The sequence below is a fragment of the Zeugodacus cucurbitae genome, chromosome 5 (assembly GCF_028554725.1).
Source record: "Zeugodacus cucurbitae isolate PBARC_wt_2022May chromosome 5, idZeuCucr1.2, whole genome shotgun sequence".
NCBI lineage: Eukaryota > Metazoa > Arthropoda > Insecta > Diptera > Tephritidae > Zeugodacus > Zeugodacus cucurbitae.
In genome coordinates this window covers 40,049,428-40,067,283 of record NC_071670.1, presented here as the reverse complement: position 1 = coordinate 40,067,283, position 17,856 = coordinate 40,049,428, and the positions used below count along the sequence as shown (strand labels likewise).

The 17,856-nt window shown below is 34.6% G+C and overlaps 1 protein-coding gene across 6 annotated transcripts in view; it reads left to right on the top strand.

The window, feature by feature from the left end:
• Window positions 1-4,089: 4,089 nt before the first annotated feature.
• LOC105215529 (uncharacterized) overlaps window positions 4,090-17,856 on the top strand; it is a 62,807-nt gene continuing 49,040 nt past the window's right edge. For 2 of the 6 annotated variants that reach the window (XM_054232064.1, XM_054232060.1), the window contains exon 1: window positions 10,913-11,591. The gene's annotated coding sequence lies outside the window, so the exon portion shown is untranslated. Of the gene's footprint in view, window positions 4,227-4,262; window positions 4,421-10,912; window positions 11,592-17,856 lie in introns of those variants that run through there. The other 4 variants (XM_054232059.1, XM_011189486.3, XM_054232058.1 and 1 more) reach the window with 4 other exon arrangements.

Here is a 17,856-nt window from a genome sequence, read left to right as displayed (position 1 = left end):
CTTCTTAACTTCAATCGACAAGCAGAGGATCTTAAATGTTTTAAATTCTGACCTGACCTGACCTGAACCTGTTTCATATCACAAATTTCTTCGTAAGTCTCAAAACGATAAAGATTCCATAACGCACTCGGGCACTATATACGTTTCCGATATCAAGTAGCAGCCTACAGCCACAGATCCATGGCCGAGCCACAATCTTAGCTATTTACATGGTATTTCTAATTCTTTTGTGGATAATTTAGTTTCTTTTAAAGAGTAAGACATTAATTTGTGTAATATCCTTTCGACTTACATTTTTCTTTGGTACAAATGGTGGACCAAAAGAGGATTATGCATAATGGAGAAGATTGTCCAGAAAAATTAATAAAAATGTACTTAAACAAGGACATAAATGATATGTTGTCTAAGCTGTAAAGGAGACAACCGATCGAGATGAGGTGATTTAAGAATGGATGAACATGATTCTATAAAATACATACATAAATACTGTACCCGGTACTCTCCAATAAACTTAAACCTGACTATACTATCTATTTAAACTTGTATTTTTTATACATATGTATGGGGTCCGATAAACGATTCATTCAGCATAAAAAACTTAGGTTCAAAGGATAAAGGTGTGGCAATATATAGTTGGCAAGGATAACATGAGCACTTGTAGTGTTTGACAACTCTTCAAAAATTACTCGAAAGCCATTTTTAGAATACTTGGAGCTTAACACTTCTATCGTGCTGTATAAACTAATTAAACTTATTAAATTTTATACTTCCGAAAAGATCCGCTTTGAGAGTTTTTAAATGAATATTGCGCAATAAATATTTCAAATAGGCTAATGCAGGTTAATTGAGAAAATAGAGAAAGAGACATAGACTCACACAAACACATACATATACATATGTATGTACATCCAGCTAAGTAAAAATCTCAAGTACTCGAAGTCAATAGATATAAACAAAGTAGATGTTTGAAGTATCTTTTTCTTGTCCGTCATCGTTTAACCTGAACAAATGCGTTTTGTTTGGAATCTATATGTATATATGTATCTGTGTGCCTTCCTAGTTATTGGATTGTTGCTGACGCTAAATCAACAAATCAATGTCGTTCAGGGAAAATTGTCTTATTGTAGTACTGGTGAGCAGGCACTGTTGGGATATTTGCACTCTTTTGGAACGATTGGCGCTCTGTTAATGTATTTATGTGCATATACAATGAGTGTATGTTTGTATTTGTGTCTCATGCGTGGCGTTGAATTAGTCAAGGCAGGATAGTATAGGTGGTAATATACCCTGTAGGAAAAAATGCAAGTACAGTTGAACTTCCATAACTCGAACATCTATAACTCGAAGTTCTACATAATTCGTACTCTGGAATTGGCAATAGAAGTATTCTTACAAATTTCCTTCCGTAACTCGGAAGTCTCTCTAACTCGAAGTTTTTTTGTGGATTATAGTGATTCCAGTTAGGGAAGTTCAACTGTATATACTATGAATTAGAGCTCTTGGTATTCGACTAACCGAATACGACATTATTCGAATAATAATATTCAGTTTGCACTATTCGGATAGTCGTCAGTCATCGACTATTCGATTAACCGCTCATTCTCGACTATTAGGTTAACCGCTTGTTGTCGACTATTCGAATAGTGCAAGTTCATTAATTTTCTTATTTTTATTGAAAAAAGTGAAACATTAAAACTAACAAAAATCTTGCTTTAAAATACAAAAAATAAAAATGATTTCACGGGAACCATTAAGTAATGCCAAAAAAGTTTGTAACCATTTCAACTGGGCGAAAGTATTAAATCAGTATTTTTCATTAAACGTCAATTTTGATATAAGAAAGTCAAAAGGTTAACATTTCTTGGTTACAAGCAGCTTCTACGTGGTGTCACAATGTTTCCAGAAATGGAGAACGTCCAGAACGGAAGTGGCTGGAATGCGGAAACTATAACAAATTAAAGGCTGTTTGGATTTCAAATTCGAAATTTCATTTATTCGAATAGTGAGTGTATAACTATCCGAATAACCACAGTAGAACGACTATTCGAATAGTCGTAACACTGCGACTAATCGAATAGTACTAACCGGTTAATATTCGTACGAACGGTTACAAACCGGATATTCGAATAATCGGTTTTCAGGTTAATCGAATAATTTTAAGAGCCCTACTATGAATATGCATATATTTATATAAACACATACATGCATACATAAAAATATGTTAGAGCTAGCTATTCCTTATTTTCTTGATGATCATCTAGATTATATTTGACAATCATAAGGCGTTTATTGTGTAAAAACTTTATGGAATTTCTCACAGGGCATTTACATCATATGGAAATAGCGGGGGGTACTATCTATGTATCTGTGAATATACCGCTTTAGAAAACCTATCTACATTAACTTTAATTACATTGCATAAATATACTTACCTGTAATTTGACCCTGAAAATCACTGCATGCAATAGGGATAATATAATCCTATTTTCTGGTTTAAAGAGTATTGAAAATGTGTGTGGCAATGGCAATAATTTGACTTTGCAGGTAATCCTACAAAGCAGGTAATCCTAACTTGTCTCTGAAAAATCCAATCTAGGAAATTCAAATTATTTTAGACTAACTTGTAATGGCGGCTAAATTTAGTGGAACCGAATATTAGCGCAATTATTATTAATAAATTTGTGCGAAACCACGTCGGCACCTGATCTTTCTAACGGAGTGGAGATCTTCCTGTTGCTCTGTTTCCACCAGCGAGTACTGCATCGTACATTTTCAAAGCCGGAGTGCTTTCATCCATTCGGACAACATGACTTAGCCAGCGTAGCCGCTGACTCTTATTCGCTGAACTATGTCAATAACGTCGTATAACTCGTACAGCTCATCATTCCACCGTCTGCTCTTTCTCTGTTGCCAATGTTCGACCATAAATCGAAGGACCTTAAATCTTCCGAAAACTTTTCTCTCTAAAACTCCAAGTGCCGTCTCATCGGATGTTGTCATCGTCCACGCTTCAGCGCCATACATCAGGACGGGAATAATGAGCGATTTGTAGAGTTTGTGTTTTGTTCGTTGAGAGAGGATTTTACTTTTCCATTGCCTACCCAGTCCAAAGGAGCACCTGTTGGAAAGAGTGGTTCTGGTGATATATAGACACTTGAAAAAGTACTGATTTACACACTGTAACGAATCAAACGGGAGGCCAGAGATCCCGAGTTTCTGTAAGGAGAAAATTTGGACTGATTTTACCCGGTTTTAGTACGCAATCATACCTTTTACTAAGATGTCAGTGTTGCTAGGTGATATATAAATTACGGGATGAATTAATTCGAAAGATGGAAATGTGCTTCAGTAAACTGTTGTAAAATCAAATTAGTTAATACCATTAATTGGTCTCACTTGTCTCGATTCAAATTAGTCAGTATAATGTGATGGATGTGGGCGGGGCACACCCATAATCCAATTTTTTAATTGATCCAAATAAAGAGGCATACATACATATATCATTATAAGATGGCAAAATACTCCTACAAATCCGTTTTTCAAAATTCGAAATGGCGCCTGCAATATGGCGAATGAATTTTTGAAATCAGCGAGCCGGAGAACACTCCAATAACGAGTTTGAATCCGCCATTTTTAATTTTGAAAAACCAACATCGGATTCGTAATCAGCGAAGACCCTTACTATGGGTTTCGAGTAATTCCGATGAATTTAAAAAAATGCTGTCCGCCATATTCGTTTTCTGAGTATGTCAAAACCATGATTTGATGGAGTTGAATGGACCTCTGATTGGAATTCGGCGACCCCCAAAACATAAGATAGACATAGTAAGATCCCCAGGTCGTAACAAAAATATTTTTTTGCGTGGCTGTGAAATTAATAATAATTATTGTGGAAAGTATGTAAATATACTTTAAAACGTTCCACATCTTTTCTTATTAGACACAAAAACCATTAATTTTAATTTTAACAAACAATTCTTTTTATTTATTCCAATAATTTACGGCGACACCTATCCGCCGTTTATTTACACTCCTAATTGAATTTCACTTCAACATATTCGCTCAACCGGTTGGCAACGCGTCTGATAAGATATTTTGTCGCACACTTGTGGCAACACTTCTGGAATTCTTTTCTCATTCGTTTCAATTCGTTTGACTGCCATGTTCGTGAATCGCGATTCAGTGAAGTTAGTCGCGTGAAAATCTTTTAATTTTTTGTTTAAAAGGTAAATATCGCAATTTAATTAGTAGAAAATATATTAAAATGTGTATTAAATGTTGTGAATTGTGTGTGTGCTAAAATCGAACAATTGGCGCTGCTGCCAAATGCTGAAAAATGAAAGTGAAAATGATGGGGGAAACAAATTTTCACCTGAAATGACAGTGGGAAAAAAGCAGAAATCTCGACGTCGACATCGAGGTGTGTATGTGTATGCGTACGTATGTGTGTGTTACTATAGTAAACTGGGCAGTGTATAAAGTAGAATTAAATAAGTATATATTAAAGAACTCCAAATATTAAAACATAGAAAGTGATGCCAAAAATTATGATTAAAGAACCGCTTATGTAGATATATATATATATATTGGTATAAGAAAATGTGCATCTGTGATTTAGTGTATTGAACCGCTATACCGTTCGACGGCCTTACCCATCGCTCATCCCCCCATTTAACAGCATCCATATGTACTCACATTTGTCATTGCGCGCGCCTAAGATTTTTTTTCTCTTGACAATCGCATTTGAGTGGGAACGATTTTGGTTGGCCGCCTCTGACGGCGATAGTGGCAAAACAGTATATATGGAAGGCAAATAAGCAAAAGCGATGTGGAACAATTGGTATTTGTGGTACGACACGCCGCATTCAATGCACAATTCGCTCTATAATATTATGTTCCATTCCACAGCTGTTTCACGATTTCCAATTTGAATGAGGGGTAATATTGGACTCATTATTCCAAGTTCCAACTGTACTTTTTTTCATTTGTGTGAGCAAGAATTCTGAAAGTGCATAATTTTCGTCTTTTTCCACATCCACATCCACTTCGAATTCGATGAACAAGATCCTTGTGGTGCAACACACAACCATAAGGTAGGCGCATAAATGTCAAGTTGCATGCGCACACGATGCATGTCCTTGACACTGGCCCACTTTAGTCGGTATTATCTTATTTTGCGTTAACAATTAGGCGAGGCAATTTTTTCCACTTTTTTGAGTGAGTATTGACTTTTGATTCTAAGTTAAACAACAGTAAATTATTAAATAGATTACAGTGCCATGGTGGCACTGATTACCGATAGTTGTTGAATAAATATGTATATATGTAAGTAGTTGTGTGTGCGTATATATCTACATTTTTAGACATTCGAGCAATTTTGGGCGTATCGATTATCTAAAATCGTACATACACTTGGCACACTTAAGTAATATATGGTTGTATATGGTGTATATTGATTTTTGTGTGTTATCAAATGACCTTTTTAACCAAATTACATAACATAATTGAATTATGAATTTGTATGTGCATATACAGTGTTGTGTGAGCAGAAAAGTTCTTGACGCTCGCTCATCTGTTTCTGCAATTTAGTGTTAACTATCTGTATAAACTAACTGGAGTCTTTGAATTACAGCATATTATGCATTTTGTTATGTTTAACGAAACTATTTAAATAATATTTTTGTGCATGTTATGCTTAAAAGCTTCGTGAAATTGACGATAGCATTTTTTTACCGGCTAATGGCCTCACATACTGGCCTGTTAATTGTTTGGTTGTTATAATGTAGCGACATATGGGATTTGTAAAGTAATTTTGTGCAATACTACTCAGTCCACAGAACTTGGTTTGTTAAAATTATGGGTTCGCTCCATTGACATAGAATCCATTGTCGTGAAAAATATTATCTGATTCTCTTCTGAACCTAAATTGAAGCTCTCTTTGTTATATTTTGAGATCGGATAGATGAAATGAATCTCCTCAGAATACATGTGATCAATTTTTATCACCTAAATTGCATTCTACTAAACTGTATGGAAAGTTTTGCTGTGACAACAACAATAATAATAAAAAAACCTTCTTTTAGTAGCAACGTCAGAAAATATTTACAAAAATGATTTAGAGGCAAGCCGTGTTCCGATTACGTAGGCCCGTTTATCTTAGTTAGTACATTGTTTTGGTTAGTCTAATGAGGAAGACTTAGTTAGCAGTTGTATTTAATATTTCACTTCTTAATATTTTAAAATTCATTTCACTATACAAGATAAAGAATTCGGCGTTTCTCTCATGTTTATACATATTTACCTTATGATATACATATATATACACATCATATTCTGATTTATTACCTTTGGCTTTATGCAATAGGTCTAGGGTATTGGAACTTGGACAAGGTCGTTGCATGGTATGCAGTGCAAATAACAGCAGCGAGTCTTATTCTTATAGATAACTCTACACGAAATTGTTGCTCAAAACCACACCATCGTTTCTCTTTGCTTCACTGCTGGGCTCACAGCATTCGCTTTTTATAGGAAAAAGCAAATCGCGCGACTATATGTATATTGACATGACTGACGACTTCTCATTGTTTTACAAGTATGGTACACAAACATATTTATGCGAGTTTTTGAAAACCACACATTGGCCACTCATACTCTCGGTGATGTTATTGGATCTGGTCGCGTACGAATCTTAGTCATTATACTCACGTACATACCAATGCATATGGTAGTATGTATGTATGCCAAACCCACGTAGCCGTTCACTGACACATGAGCGCCAATACGCTAGGCGGAGAGACACGCTTAACTTTCCGCTTTTCGCTTGGGCATGAGCATAATATACCACATATACACATGATCACCCATAACGCATATACTATGTATACATATATACACTAGCATGAGCAATAATTTGGGTTTATTTTATTGAATGAAAAGTGGTTGTGGCGGCTTTTTAGTACAAACTGGCGACGCGAAAACTCGTATTCAACCAAAAAATCTCCACAACGCTAATGCGATGAGATATGCAGCTTTGGAATGCTTGGAATTTCAGTATTCAAACTAGGTGGTTGTTGTCGTTGTTGTTGTTGTTGTGCATATAATGTGGGTATAACTATTATTTTTAGCGCGGCCATCGACGCATTCATCTTGCACCTTCGAACTCGTACATATATGTAGATATAATACCCAGTGTAGACTTAAATGAATATCTTTGAAGTTTTTGCTATTACTTATGACTGTTGTTGTTGTGTACTTGTTTCGGTTGCTTTACTGCTTTTAAGTTTATTATTTGTATGCATATATCTTTATGTATGTATGTATTTGCTCTTTTCATATGCTAATAAATGTACTCAATACAAGCAGCTGGATATATTGTGTGGCATGTATTCTTATATGCACATACTTACCTATTATTAAATACAATATTTGCATGTGCTTAAGCATACTAATATATGCATAAGCACTTATAAATATTTTGTTTTCTACTTTTGTTTGACGCTTCATTATTTTTGTGGCAAAAATATATTAACCAAGATGATCTTATAGCAACGAATTTAGGCTATGTCATGTGTGTTGTATTGAGTGTATGTGCTTGTGCTAAGTTAAATTTTTGAAATATGGGTGTAGTGTCATGCACAACGGGAGATATTACGATACTGTAATTATTTTAACTCTAACAAGTGTGGGAATTTATTTGGAATTTTAAGAGATTTGTAATGTGATTTATAATGTTATACATTGAAATAGTTGTTGTTGCAGTGGCATAAAACATTTCTCAAATAATTTTGAAGAATGCTGTCAATTTGACAATCTTTGGCCGGATAAAAATCCAGGTCTGTTCCGGTTACGTAGAACCGATTGTCATGTGAACGGATATTGAAATAGTATTTGATTGGATAAATGGTATATTTTCAATGAATTTAAACGAAAATTTAAAATGTCGAAAATATGTTAGAAATTTGCTTTAGTCAGCCTTAAATATATATTCCTTTATTAAATGTTTTCACAATGTATGCCATAGTCGAATCGATCCAGTTTGATATCTGGCCGTTAATTGTCAACTCGGTAGCATGACTGTTTTTTTTTTGTCATAATAACAAAAACTATTTCTAAATTTATTTAAAAATTTGAAAAAATGGAGAAATATTTAATAAATATTCCTTTACCATGAAAACAGGATTTTTCCTCACTTTCAAAATCCAATTGAAATCTATTGATGTTTTATATGAAATTTTGCAGTATGTGTGTAATAAAAGGTGGTTTATCATCCATTTAAATACAGTGGCACTTCCATAACTCTAAGATCTCCATAACTCGAACACTTGAATTGGCAATAGAGTGCAACTTTCATACAAATTTCCTTCCATAAATCGAACTTTTTGGTCAGAACATAATACAAAATTTAAAATTTTACTATCGAGGCAAAATTTTAAAAGAGTCCCTCTATATTGTACGGAGGTAAACAAAAAATATAATATTACACTTATGGATTGCATAAATCATCTAACAAAGGCATGGGACATAGACCTCAATAGTCAATAATAGCAAACTGCAACAAACAAAATTACAGAATACATGTTTTAACGTATGAACATAAAACTTTTTGCGAATTAAATAAATAAAACAGTGTGTATAAATCTATATTTTACAGCTTTTTGAAAATGTATATGATTTAATGAAAATTCTATAACTGGAGACTTTAACTCGAAATTTTTTTGTAGATTATCGTGATTCGATTTAGAGAAGTTCCACTGTAGTTAAATTAGATTAAATTACAAAGAGGTCCAGTCATATAAGCTTGACGAAAAAGTTTTAAAGCATTGAATTAAGAAGAAAATTTAGATTTTTATCTGTATTTTGTTTTTTTTTTTAGTAGCTATATCCCGTAATTAACAATATTTTTTTTATAAATTCCTTACTTTCGAATTTCGAATCCAAATATTTCGATTTTGGAGGCTAACTTCGAAAAGCGGAGAATATAATTTGTTTTGTTATGACTCACTCTTTCTTGGAAAAATTGAGTTTGGTCCAATACCCAGAAAAAAAGTCGATTTTGTCGTAGTTTTTTTTAATTTCAAACGTGAATCGAAATCTTTATGTAGAGTTTTCTCAATTTTTCATTCCTATATGTTATATGCATAAATATACATCATTTCGATATAATTTAAGACTATTTTCCAACTAATTTATAATAATGCGCCGACATGTAGGCAATAGTTTTTGGTACCTTTGACTAAGGCTCTTAAATACTGATCAGAAATTATTGAGTTAGATTGGATTTCGGTATTTTTGTTACCGTTGTTGCAGTGGCATAAACATAACCCAAAAATAAAATAAATGGCTTCCATTTCGATTACGTATACCCGACTGTTGTGATAACGTAGTTTTCGGTGTTTGAATCAAGATCGCTTAGTTCTTGTTCGACATCTAAAAAGCGCAAAATATTTGGCCCTTTTTAATAATTTTAATTCTATTTTGAGTATATTTTTTTACTTTCCATATACATAACATACCCATACATGTGCATAGAAGGGTCAAGTAAGACTAACCTACTCCAATTGGTATTTCAAAATTAAAAAAATAAGAATCTGCTTAGAATTGCACCTCACTGTGCCTGCTTGCATCACATTGAAAAATTCTTGTACTGATAACATGGCTGCACGCCTTCCGTTTCCGCCTGTTCCCAACCACTTTCACAGCATGCCGTAATGCGTGTCGGTATTCGGTATGCGCAAGTCATAAAGTCGTCAGATAATACATATACATACATATGTAGTATATATGTATGTATGTTCGCAGTTGCAAAATGCAACGACGCATGCCAAAAAAATCACATCACATGGAAAAGGATGCCGTAAAAAAAGCACGCGCTCTAACAACTGGTGAATGCGTTTGTTGGCATCCCGCATAAGGGATGAAATAATAGCCATTGCATCATACTCGCGCACGCCGGCTCTGACACTGGGGTTGGGGCAGCAGCGGTTCAACAACTTTACAATTTGCTTTGTCGTGCGATGATGAGTTTTTTCACACACACACACGAGCGCAAACGTACGCACACAAACATAAAATACAGAGACATGACACTTTTGCTTTCTCTTCGCCCTCTCAGGTGCGCTCAAACGCTACATTTTATATGGAATATACATATGTGGAGGCTTCAGCGCATTCCTACAGCTGTGCTCACCAGAAGAGCTGTGAGATTTTTCGGTTTTCTGTTTTCTGCTTTTTTCTTTTGCATTTTCTCGTTGTTTTCTTGCTTTTGCTGTCTACTTTGTCTTTGTCGTAACAATGTGCGCGCGCACACCTCATTTTCCATGCCATTCCACTAGCTTCGTATACGCTCTCGCATTGTTCAAGGTTCAATTCTATCTTCTTTGCCGTTATCCAATGCATAATTTGGTATTTGCTGTTGTCTCCCATCGTCAGCCCGCTAGCCCACTCTCCGACTCGGCTTGTTGAGTATGTTGTTGTTAGGGTTGCAAGTTGAGGCGCGCATTGTGCGCTGTGTGCATTTTCCCTTTCTACAAATAAGAAATGTGCAATATTTGCACGAACTGGCTTTTTTTTCAACAACAACAACAACAACGTCGCACATTTAATAACCTGTTCACCGACCGAGCGCCACCTCGCCGCCTCAGCGACTCTGCTGACACTTTCCTACGACGACAATGACTACACGCGCTCGTGTGTTTGGGCTTTGTCGGTTTCTTTTGCAATTTGTTGTTGTTGACTTTTTATTTTTTGTTATTGTTGTTTTTTTATTTTGTTGTTGTTATTTTTGTTGTATTTTTTGTTATTTTTGTGTTATTGTTTTTGTTGTTTTTCTATGGCTGCTATCCGTTTGTGATATCTAGTATTTTTAATGTTTTTTTTTTTGTTTTTGTTGTAAACTATTTATTTATTTTTTTTTTTTGTCATTTGTTTTTGCTCTTCTACTCTTTGCACATCAACCTCAAGCGCGCTGCACGTATGTATGTGTGTATATGTATGTGTGTATTTCGTCTTGCCACCATCTCTCATGACATTCCGATTGCTCGTTTACGTTTACGTTTGCGACTTTGTCTTTTGACTCTTCACAACACAACACATTTCCATTATTTCGCAGTTGACAATAAGACGTTGAAGATGCAATAAAGCTAAAGCGTGAAAAGCTTGTAACGAAATAAGCATTGAAAATTAGCACGGAATTTGTTGAAAAATATGTACAAATAAATAATTTTGACAGAAATTGTTGAACTTTGATAAACATACAACATACAACAACAATAACAATAACAAAATATATGTAAATGAACATTAACCCCACCAAAAAGCAGTAAACGTAGTACTACAAGAAGCAAAAGAAGCAGTAGCAGAGGAGGAGAAGGAGGAGTAGTAAAACAAAAATTACTTCCAACTCTTGAACATCCAATTCAATCAATCAAGACTGGTTTGCTTTTTGGGGGCTAACTACACGCCGACTTTGTTAGTGCATAATTGGTAGGCGTTACGGCGGCGCAAGAGGCGGAAGTGTGCAGTGCCTACAAAGCTAAGCAGACCGAAGAATGTGAAAAAGAAAGCTCTAGACACAAAGTGAAACGACGTTCGAGGTGATTTTGCGCAAACTTGTGTATTACATATACAAAGACATAGACATATACATGTGTGTTTGTGTGTTTGTGTTTGTGTGTTAGTGAGTTTTCCCCGACTGTTTACCTCGATTTTTGTAAAAAGCAATGGGCAACATAATTGTGAAATTCATTCATTCATTCAGTTTAGCCTCAATTGGCGTTTGATGTTTTGTGTTTTTTTTCAAAATCAAAAGCCAATTGAAAATTTAATATACACACATAATTGCATATGTATATACTACTACACACATATTACGTGCACTACTAGCAAACTAATTTTATGTTAAATATATGAAAAATGAAAATTTAAATCAGCAACAACAATTTCCTACAACGTAGTATAAATATGTATGTATGTATGTAGTGGCGTAGTAATATGCATGTGCTGGCTATAAAACACTCACCTGCGAATTTGTGCTTCCCATAATTCGGTAAAATATACATCTATACTACATACATACATACATATATACTAGAAAGTTTCAAAGGTCATTGCCTTGTTTGAAAAAGTCTCGTAGCCGCCGCCATTACAATACACATATACATACATATACATAGTATGCCTGAGATAAATAATCACGCTTTGCTTTAGTGAAAAAATTATATTGTTTCCGGTTATAATGTACATTGCATTTGTACTATATATAGCAAATTTTTGCATATACACTGGTGGCCACATAATTAGGGACAAAATAAAGTTGAGTAAAACACGCGTTTCAGTTCAATGTTTTTAGCACTAAATTTTCACCTAGAGGCCCACTGTAAATTGCAACGGTATATTATAACTGTGCTCAAAAATGTAGCACGTTTTTGAGTGACAAAATTTGACACTTTTACTAAAATTCGGCGGTTTGATGAATTTATTGTATTTTGAGTGTGCTGGTGCTTGGTCACATAATTAAGGACACCAATTTTTTTTATTGGATTTTTTATTATTTTAACATAAAAACTTGCGGTAAGTTGTATAAATCATTTGTATATCAACTAAATATTCAATATCAAATAAAATAACTGTTAGGGGTCGAAAAAAGAGTAGTACTCCAGAATTGAGGAAAATGATTATTTACAAGTACGTGAAGGAAAAAATGTCCATTAGAGCCGTAGCGAAGGAACTTTTATGCTCAAAATCAATGGTTCACAATGCTTTGATTCATTACGGAGGACAAAATAAGAAAAAAAAAACGGCCCAGAAAAACTACTTCAAAGGACGATCGTGTAATTTGTAGAGTTTGCAAGGCGAATCCTTTTTTAACTTCCAGGCAAATTCTTGGCAAGATAAAGGATCAACTGACCAACGGTGTATCAACACGAACCATCAGATGTCGTCTTCTTGAATCGCAAGAAAAAAACCGCACGTGTCAAACAAAAACTTAAAGAGTCGTATTAAATTTGCAAAGGAGTATATCGGAAAACCCTTAGATTTTTGGAAACAAGTACTGTTGAGCGATGAATCCAAGTTTAATTTATTTGGTTCAGATGGGAAACAATTTGTTCGTTAAATTTTCAATAAATCTATACCTTAGAAGATAATAAATATGGTATCTGAAGTTTAAAAAATTTGTCGCTTTTAAATTATAAAATAAACCAATATTTTAAAAGAAAACGGAGTGTCCTTAATTATGTGACCACCAGTGTACATACATATGTACGTATAAGTAAATATTACTAATATTGAAATTACGCATTTTTTAAAGGCTTGCAATTTCTACTTTATTTTTTTTTTATTCTGTCTATTAATATTACTACAATATTTTTTTTATTGAGCTGTCAGTTTAACATAACTCGCCTATGTAATAATTTCTAACGAAAATTGTGTAAGAATTTTTTGTAATATTTTATTCATTTTGTAACTAACATAGCCGGCTGTTATTCTTCCAAAATGTATTTACCTACTAAAATTTTATTAATTATGTCAGAGAGATCCAAAGAGTTTCAATTGAAATATTTTAAATAAAAAAGCCACATACTAACAAAATTAATTAAAAACAAAATTTTGTTTGGTCGAAAAGTTCGATTTATGGAAGGAAATTTGTATGAAATTGGACTTCTATTACCAATTTAAGCGTTCGAGTTATGGAGAACTTCGAGTTATAGAAATTCGAGTTATGGAGATGTTCGACTTATAGAAGTTCGAGTTCCACTGTATATGGAAGTAGGTGTACTTCCCAGACCATTTTTACTAATTTTCGTCACCAAGCTACATGACATCCTAGATTATACGTTCACTTATTTTGCTCAGTTATCTCACATATTAAACGATATATACGGTAAAAAGTCCACCGGAACTTTGAAAATTTGTATATGAGGTATATGGGGCTGGAGGAAGTATTGACCAGATATTGTCCATCTTTGGCACAGAGACACACTATTATAATTAAACCATTCTCTGTGAAATACTTCAGAATATCTGAGAGATTTACCTATATTTTTGGTAAAAAAAATTGCCACAAGCACCTTGGTCCACATTTTCAGTATCTGGGGCTTTGAAAATATATGGTCCGATTTCGGTGATTTTTTAAAAGGACGATGCTACTATATAAATGACGTACTTGTACAAAGTTCTGCTCCGATACCTTCACTGGTGATTCATTTATAGATTGTAAAGTAAACGAATCATATGGACCTCAAAATTGTGGTATAGGGAAAATAGGTGAACCGATTTTGCTAATTATACAAACTGTATAGAAATTGTCTTAAAAAAAATAAAATTTTTAATTTTTATGCACATACGTTAAAACATGTGTTTTGTAATTTTGTGTCTTGCAGAGTGCTATTGTTTGGCTCTTGACGTCTGTATACCATACCATGATTTATGCCATCCATAAGTGTACTATCATATTTTATGTTCACCTCCATACGATATACAAAGACCCTTTTATAATTCTGCCTCGATAGTAAAATTTAAAATTTCGTATTAAGCCCTGGTAGATAAGTTCGATTTATGGAAGGAAAATTGTATGAAATTTCACTTCTATTGCCAATTCAAGAGTTTGAGTTACAGAAGGGAATTTGTATGAAATTTGATTTCTAAACGCTATTGCCAATTCAAAAGTTTGAGTTATGGAGATCTTCGAGTTATAGAAGTTCAAGTTATGGAAGTTCCACTATATATATGTATATATATATATTTGGCGTAGGAACCGCTTTAAGCGATTATAGCCGAATCCACCAGAGCGCGCCACTCATTCCTCCTTTTTGCTTTTTGGCGCCAACTGGAAACACCAAGTGAAGCCAGGTCACTTTGCACTTGGTCTTTCCACCGGAGTGGAGGTCATCCTCTTCCGCGGCTTCCTCCAGCGGGTACTGCATCGAATACTTTCAGAGCTGGAGTGTTTTCTTCCATCCGTACAACATGACCTAGCCAGCGTAGCCACTGTCTTTTTATTCGCTGAACTATGTCAATGTCGTCGTATAAATCGTACAGCTCATCGTTCCATCTGCGGTATTCGCCGTTGCCAATGTTTAGAGGACCATAAATCTTGCGCAAAACCTTTCTCTCGAAAACCCCACTGTATAAGGATACCAAAATAATGATACGAACCCAATTTCGTTGAAATTCGTCGAGTAGTTCTTGAGATATGGTTTCTAGTCCATAAGTCGATGGCGCCACGCCCATTTTTCACTTTGTACAGAAATTTTGAAAATGTCTCGTAGCCGGTGGCAACATTTTCATTGATTTATGACAACAAATAGGATAATAATGAGCCAGCAGGAGACCCATTTTACACAGAGGTTTCGTACACCCAACTTGTTCAAGGACTTGTTCAGCTATCTCGGGCATCTTTATTTTAGGTTTATCTATAATAATTTTTTGGGATTTTTTCTGCTTTCATCCATGACAACCTCTTTTAGAGATACGCAGAATTTATGTTATTGTTGTTGTTGTGTGGTAATTTGGAGAAATGCTATCGAGTTGGTAGCTCTAGGGCGAATAATAAACCGGATGCGTTCCGGTTACGTAGATCCTGCCAGATGGAAATTATCCTTTACGGTGCTCATATTTCCTGGCACAGAGCCCGGATAACACTCAGTTAGCCATTTTTGCCGTCATTAGCATTGTTTTTATAATAAAATAATGTTTCATTAAGTTATAAACTTAATTTTTATTCACTTACCGAAACGATTTAAAATGTTATAGTTCAAGATTCAATTGTCCGACATAGGTCAAAGGTCAGGTATTTTGTATGCTAGGTCTAACAACAAAAAAAACAAGCATTCAAATTTAATGGCGCCCCTTCTACAAATGCTACGAACTTTTCAGACCCCTTACCGCCTTATATTCACAAATACATTAAACTTTTTCAATTGGTTATGTAATACAGGTGCGCTTACACTCTGTTTCGGCAAAAATGTCATTCAATTACGTTATTTTTTTTAACGCACAAGCACATTTAGTTGTTGGTGGTTTGTATGCTTTTTATTTAAAATGACATTGAACCCCAACAAACTGACAGCAGCGACTCTTGTTTATTAGATAAATAACTGCCAGAAGGTGCGAAATCTCGGCTCCCCATTTCACCAAATACCGTTGGTACTCAACTCATGAAGTCGTCTGCAATTGATTACGCACACACACAGAGAGAGACTCTTGTACAAATGTAAACAATAAACAAGCTCCGCCACGGCAGTGTACAACAGATGGAATTCAAATAAACATTTGTAATGCTGTTGACCCAATGCAAGCATCCACCAGCATTTACACGATTTGGTACATTAACCTCTGAACCACACTTAACTATAGGCTATATGCAGTTCTACTGCAAGCCGCTCTCGTACGCTTGTGTACACGGACACTAAAAATAAAGTATAGTATCCACTCACTCAAAGTGTGTTAAAAGCCGTCAACAAAACAAAATTCTAAACTTCAATGTAAACAACAATTGCTAATACTATATGCACACACACTGAGCAAGTGAACCCAAAAATCGGACTTTGAACTTATTTTGATCCTAGTGAGACCTAACCTCAAAAAAGCAAAGAAAAGACGAAAACCAAAAAAAAAAACACATTTTCATATGCTGCCGGCGCAACACAGCCTCAGCAGACGTCACCAAATATCACTTGCTATGCGCTTTTATTAGTTGGGAGCAAGAAGGAAAAAAGGTAATGAACCTTTCATTTTCATTTCATTTTGTACTAAACTCAGCAGCAGCACATTGCTCTCCCGAAATTTTCGCCGAATTGTACAATGACCTCTGTGCCATTTAAGCTTTATGGCGGCGGGTATAATAGTGTTTGGGAGCGTCGTAAAAGGCAAGCTCACACACACACACACATACATACATAGACGTAAAGGCAGACAGACATAACCTAGACAGGCGGCTTTTTCGGTGGGAGCTTGTTGATATGAATGTGTGATTCTTTCTTGTTTGTGTGTGTATGTATGTAGACACTCATATATTGCTTTTTGCCTATAATGTAAGGTTTTTATAGATAAAGGCAAGGAATGGCAATTACATATATACCTATGTATGTATATGTATACAGTAATGTGCTATAAATTTAGACCACAGGCAATTTTTCCGATATTGACTTTTGAAAATAAGTATTTGAATACCGCTTTTGACAAATTAGAGTTTTAATATTATTCGGCATCATTTTGTATTTTTATTGTAAGTTTCGGAAATTTTCGGTTTTTTCTCTTATGAACAAAATAACATCAATTTTTGAAGGAAACCTCAATTTTTCAATCTCAATCGGCATATAATCTTACAATTTTTGAGATTCTCTTCCCTATAGCTTTTTGTACCATTTTCTGTTACACCACTTGTCATCTTCCAGTCGTTCGCAGTGATGTTGAAATAATTTCTCTCAGCAATACAGCGCTTTACGTCGGCCTCTTATATGAGGAAACATCTTAAATCCGATATTTTGAATTATGATTCCCCAAATTATCAAAATTATTAATTTCCCTTTCTATATTGTTTAATCCACCTAGATTGCTCTCTCTTTGGTAGCTGCTCTCTCATAAGAATTCTAATTGTGCTTGAGTTGGGTTTACATAACCTTATTGATACTGAATTTATATTCGAAAATATTTTTAATCGTCGCAGTAACTCCGCCAAATTATTTGAAAACTATTTTATACTGTTATTACAACAACAACACATTTTTTAGCCAATTCATCGCCAATTACTTCTTCTGATATAACCTATCCCAATTTTTGCTCTGCTAGAGATTATTATAACATCAGCATTTTCCATAATTTTTCGTTTTAAACTGTTACAACAACAACAACAGCGTC